Consider the following 6683-nt stretch of genomic DNA (forward strand, 5'->3'; position numbering starts at 1 on the left):
AAATATTTCACAGCAGGTCCATCTACCTCCATCATTGGTATCATCCAAGAAGCTGACAATGTTGGTAAGTCTAAATCAACCATAAATTAACAGTTATTCACGACCAGGAACTCCCAACATATGAAAATGTCAGTTTACTAAAATTAATTCATCAGTGTCTACTGGGTTTGCACTGCCATTAAGCTCAGTAGCAGTAGTGGTATCATATTTTTCCTGTTCAAACAGTTGATATAATAATATAGAGTTATTGTTTTTCATCAGAATCTGTTTTATTGTTCATTTTGATTAGGGCCCCCAAAGATCTAGTGCCGGCTCTGCTTCCTTTGCTTTCTTTACAGTTTCTGGAAGTAAAGGGTAGATATTACCAGCACAGTCTCATCCCAGGATGACAAATACTGACGCTTTGAGAAAGCTTGACAAATCATCAAAACTGGATGCATAAGATATTCTACAGAGTAGCTGAGTAGTAATAAAGAAACCTTAAAAAAAAAAACTTGGGCGCGGGGGGCAAGAGGTCAGAGAACGAGGTATCAAAAGGCTAGAGCGTAGAAGTGGCACCAGGACTGGAGCGACGACGATCAAGCAGAGATGGAGTGGAGAACCGGGGTAGAAATACTGTTGAAGATGAGGCTGATGGCTGGCAGGTGTGGCGGGCGGAGATGGAGGATGACGAGACACAGGTGCGGATCATCATCCGGGCTCCGGGGCAGAGAGGGAGAGGGGAGGAGACACAGGGGAGGAAACAGAAATGCGAGATGAAGGAAAAAGAAACAAAAGAGCACAGGGCACTCACCGTCAGCCGGGCTGCCACCGCAACAGAGTCAACTTAAGAGTCCACCCCACATGCCTTGTTATTACGTGTAAACAACTGTGCAACTGGAAAGCTAGCTAACGTCCATTGCTTGCTACTAGCTAGGTCACTTAGCTATGTTCTAAGCACAAATGTATCTCACCTGATGTGTTTAATCCATGACTTGTGGTCCTTTCATCACATCATTTACATATAGAAGTTCTTTGACGTTAGCTTCAGTAATGTTAGCAAAATGAGAGAAAAAGTTATAACATCTTTATGCAACTTTTGGGTTTGTGGCCACTTCTACAGTTCTTTTACTTCTACAGTTTTACAACAAACTGAGGCTTTTTTGACTTGCAAAATTATCTTTTAAATTGAAATGTAATTCAAGGCACAATTCAAACGGGATAAAAAAATGTATGTCTTTTGCCATTGTCTACCGTATATGTTAGATGAGAAGAATGGCTGAAGCTGGAAATCTGTGCAAGCAACAACATATCTAAGTCCAAGCACACAGTTAGAGCAGAACCAGAGCAAATTTCAGCACAAGCAGGAATATTCTGAGTGCAAGGTCAGAGTTTTGAGTGCAAGGTCAGGGTTTTGAGTGCGAGGACAGGGCTTTGAGGTAAAGCATGAAAAAATCTGAACGTGAAATCAATAAGTCATGGTCTAAAATTGAAAGACCACGCTTTAAAATAAAAATAGAAAAACAATCCTATATTTAAGGGAAAGTGTGTGTGAAAACTCATCTCTCATTGTTTGTAAATATAACTAGAATCAGTTCAGCATATTTCTTGCAATTTTTGGATTACATCTAGCCGAGTCTTTGTTATTGTCATTGTGTACAGGATCAGTGGTGATTTTCAGCCTGTGCATTAATATTTAAATTAAAAGCTCATGAGATCACAGTTGTGAAGTATTTTGCAGTAGGTTTGACTGTGCTGCAGCCAGTCACAGCTGAGAATTGTGTTTGTTCCAAGTACAGCATTTTTTCTGCTCAGTGATTATATGTGAGGAGCTTTTACTGTGTTGTCTTCCATGTAACCATGGATGGTCAGATAAATCCCCACCAACCCCACCCCCTCAAACCACACACTGAAACACACTCACACATACAGATGACTGATGGCCCTGGGCTCTCCTCTGTAAATGACAAGTGCCATCCATAACAGGCAGGCAGGGGCTGGTAAAGTGATTATGTTCATAACACGGTGTCCTGGTAAACACAGCTGGCACCACGTCTGTCACGCTAGACATGAGGGCAAATAGCTCAATCCATGTAAAATTATGGAGGTTTGTCTTAAAAGAGGGTTGTCATCGACATGGTAGATGGATGGACTACACCTTTATTCCACCTCACTTACTGTAGAAACTGTGACTGTCTGAGCCAGAGGATGTCATAGACAGCCTAGTATGATAAAAGCTGATAAGATACTAGGAGGAGGACACTTACAGTCTATTGTGAGTATGGAGAGCACATTAGAAATCCGTTATACATCCCTATCTGATAATTACATGCATTATAATTCATTATAAATCTGGCACGACTGTATAATGAGATTTTTATCTGACAGTGTCATGTCTTGATTGAATGGACTGTGATTTGATTATACATAATAGAGCATCTAGAAATAGAGGGTCAGAGGCAACTGGACTCTGTTTGAAATGGATGAATCATTCTGGAACACAACAGCTGTTTAAATTCCACACAGAGAAAGTAAAATGTTTTTCCAAAGATTTTGTACTGTTATTATTTTCCAGGATTATTTAGTTGTGTGTGTGCCTGTGTGTAACTATACAAAGATAATCTTGCACACTACTGGATCAACCTAATATTTTTTGTGCAGATTTATGACTGTGTGCTCAAGGACCTCTCATGCTTGTGTTGATTTACAATTTTTGAAACAACTTTTAGTGACTGAGCCTATCACAAAGCTTAGAATTTTGCCTGTTCAGCTGCATTTGCCATTTTGCTATATGCATTACCACATAGCAAAGGCCCAGTACTAGGCCCTATAAACAAGGCTTACCTAGTCTGCTGGAGCATTTTTAAATTAAGAAAGGGGGAGGGGGGGTTATTTTGTTTGCTGTATTACAACATAATAAATAAGAATGTTTAAATTCAGAAGGTTCCTTTTTAAGTTTATACAGTAAGGTGAATCCAGATCGCTCAGCTACAATACCATTACACTATTCCACACGAGATTATCCTACACAAAAACAATTTATTAAAAACTTTGCATAGATCTTTATAAGTTGACTGACACTATTCAAAAAAACTTTCTCCCCTTCATTCCACTACTCTCACGCAAGCACACCTGAAACACAGCCAGCCCTGCAATCCTGTGCCCCTCCCACATGCCCCCCGACACACCTGGTGGAGATCTTCTAATTTGGTCGTTCATTTGGTTGAGCACGGTACATACTTCAAACAATTAAGGCTACGTTCAGACTGCAGGCCTTAATGCTCAATTCAGATTTTTTTCCCCACATACGATTTTTTTGTTTGACAGTTCACATTATTGTTTAAATGTGGCTCATAACAGACTCCAGTGTGAACTGTCCACGGCCTGAAAGTGACCCGCATGCGCAGAAGAATAAAATGACGTCCCACGCAGCACGCTGTCATACAGAAGTAAACAAGGAGCCAGAGGTTATGGTGCGTTCCATTTACCTCAGAGGTCAAAGCTGGGAATGACGGCACACCCGAGTTGACGGCGTTCCAGTTAATAAGTCTGAAAACCTTACTCAGCCAGCCGTTGTTTACAACTAGCCAGGTTAGCTATTGATACGCTGGTTGATTAAAAAAACGCATTGTGCGGTATTTACTCATAATAAACACTGTAACAACACGACCACATACAGCTGTTGGACAACACTTTGTGTATGAACATTTCTATGGGTTCACAGAACAGAAGTACACAGAAGTGCTAATAAACAGTATAAACTAGAGCTTTCACTAACTGTTGATACCCGACAGCCATCTTGGATCACAAAGTCGGGGTAGTGCAATTCTCCCGACTTCGAGAGCTCGTGACCCAGTGGATTTCAGGTGTAAGAAATGGAATTTTTTAGCAGATGATAGCAAGGTGGAGGAGGAAGAGAATCAAATGTATGATAATGGCCTTTGTGGAGCTTTTTCGTTCATCGCGGCTCCGTCTGGCAGGGGAACAACTGCTCTAGAGTGACATCAAAGTCGCATCAATCCCGATCCGACTGTCCAGACTGAGGTCGCATTTAAAAAGATCCGATCTGTATCGGATTTGGACTACATATGAAAGTGGCCCAAATCCAAACTGGAAAACATCAGATTCTTAGCCCCTTCGCACTGATCTGAGTCACATATGAACGGATTTGGGTCACTGTGGCTTGCAGTTAATGGCAGACGTTTTGACGTCTTGTGAAGTTAATGCAGGAAAAGCACAGTTTAAATGAATGACATTTATTTCAGGGCCCTGGTGTTATGCATGCTGGCCAACTAGTGCGCTTAATGGAAAATGCATAATTAATAATGATAGCTCAGTTTCATCAAGTGTCATTTGTCTTCTTTAAAAAGACTGAATTGCTGTGAAAAAGGTCAATTTCCAGTATAACTCTGCCTAACTTCAGCTTCAGAGGTCCTATCAGAAAGAATAACTGAAAACATCTGCATGGGTGTGTTAGTTGAACAGAATGGAAAAGAGGTAAGTGGGAAATCTATAACAATGACATTCACAAAGATAAAACTGTGAATTTGTGAATAATTTTTGTTTGTTAATATGGCATGATTCCATTAAAATCTATGTAAAATACTTAAAAGCAAAATACTGGTTAGGTAGAATTTGTTTTAGCTGGGTGTAGTATGTCTGAAACTATGATCAAAATAAAGAAATTGACTTGAGGAAATCTTCCTTGAGAGAGAGGTTTGGATATTGCGATACAAAATTATTCTCTTATATCACATTTTGTTTCCTCTTCCATATTTCGGCGCTGTTAACCTTCCTGTCCTTTTATGTAAAAGAGACTTCATCAAGACTTAATCATCACCTCAATTATAAAATTTAGTAGGGTATTTCATTTCAACAGAGTGTGAAAGTGAAATATTGCTTTGGACCTAAGGAAAAGGAAACACAGGCGTCAGAGGACAGAAAGATAATTAGCGAGTGGCTGTCACAACAGGATACTGTTGAATGACAACATTATTTGTTTCCTTCTGCCAGTAACCCATCATCTAATTAAAGGTGGCACCCTACCCTTTCACATTACATTCAGTGTCTGACCATCAAGCTTCAGTGACACTGTTTCCCCCATCTTCCACTCACCCCACCAACATTTTCATCACTATTTCCTGAAATGCTCCAGGGTATACATTGCACGCATTGTGCAGGATTTAAATAGAACATTCTTTGGTGGACATCTGTGACTCGCCATGCCTTTTGGGTTATCACATCAGCAAGCAGCTGTACAGTATGGACAGTAGTAGATCAGCTTGAATGCCGGAGGGTTGGTGTTTAAAAGTGATATGTTGTTTTTTGTTAATTGTAGATAAGAATTAATTACGCTTCAAAATTAAAAGTAACAACAACTAGAAGATGTTGTGTCATCTACTCCTGTGCTGTTTTCTCAAGTTTCCCTAGAGTCTGTCTGCCTTGAAATCGTTTCAAACCCGCCACTCTGAATTATCTAGTCTGCATGCCCCCACACTACTGACAATTTGTCTTTAGTATCTGTGTATATACTGTATAGTGTTCCAGTCAAACCCAGGGTCTTTGTTTGCTTCATCTGAATGCTTTAAATTTGCTGACTTTAGGTCTGCCAGTAGGCGAGCATTACGACATGTGATACATAGTGACACAGATTGGTTACAGAAGTAAAGGCTGGACTACAATTAAGCTGTTTCAGGCAGCTCAGGAGCAGTGTTTTTGGGGTAGACTTGGCTTTTTCACTTTAACCTATTATATGCACAAAAAAGATATATCACACAACAAAAGGAGAGGGAAAAGCCAAATTTATGACCTATTTAACTTAACTTTTGTTTTAAAGGGGCTGTGTAGTTTTTTAGTGAAATCACTTATCAATTAATCACTTTTTTATTGCCCATTTGAGAACTGGTTGTAACCTTACATAAAAATGAACCACACGGCTACTTTCTCAGTAGCTTGGAACAGCCAATATTCTTCTGCATTTGTGAAGAAATTGGTCAGATTTTCTGGAACCTCTTCCCTACTGACTCTGAACTCTATACACAGCAACAACAGCGCAGCACACCAAAAAATGACTGGCTTCCAGCTCAACACAGACTCCAACACAAACCCCACGTAAAGATAAAAAAGCAAACAATTTAATGTGCTGAATAGGGGTGTTGAAATTAATAATTTCTATAATGCATCTCAATGCAGACATGGACAATTCTGCCTTGATCGACCATAATTTATATAGCCTACTAATGTTGCTTGTTGATTTCCCAGTCACAGGAAACATCAAGGCACATTTTGGACAAGACATATGTTGTGTGTAAAGCCTGTCACAAAAAATAAATACGTAGGGAATACTACTAACTTGAGAAACCACATTAGCCGTTTTAACCCTGAGATGCTAATACCTGCCAAAGAAAAAGCAGACCCAGCTCAGCCAAGAATTGACTTAACACTGTCAACTTTGCCGCCCAACTCTGAAAAAGGCAAGAGAATAACCCAAGCTGCGGCAGCTACATAGCTAAGGACCTATGGCCTTACTCTGTTGTGGACAAGACCAGGTTTCACTAACTGTTGAAGACACTAGAGCTCTCGTCATGCTGTCACTTTCCAGAAAAGGTGATACCTGTACTATAACACGATGCCAAAACTCAGGTAACTGCTTCAATGAGCCAAACCAGTGAGGTTAGTGAGGACTGGCAGATCTTGTCGCATGT

This window comes from Micropterus salmoides, unplaced genomic scaffold (genome assembly GCF_014851395.1).
Source record: "Micropterus salmoides isolate LMB-PRFRI ecotype aquatic unplaced genomic scaffold, ASM1485139v1 Ms_hic_scaffold_16, whole genome shotgun sequence".
In the NCBI taxonomy this organism is placed as follows: Eukaryota; Metazoa; Chordata; class Actinopteri; order Centrarchiformes; family Centrarchidae; genus Micropterus; species Micropterus salmoides.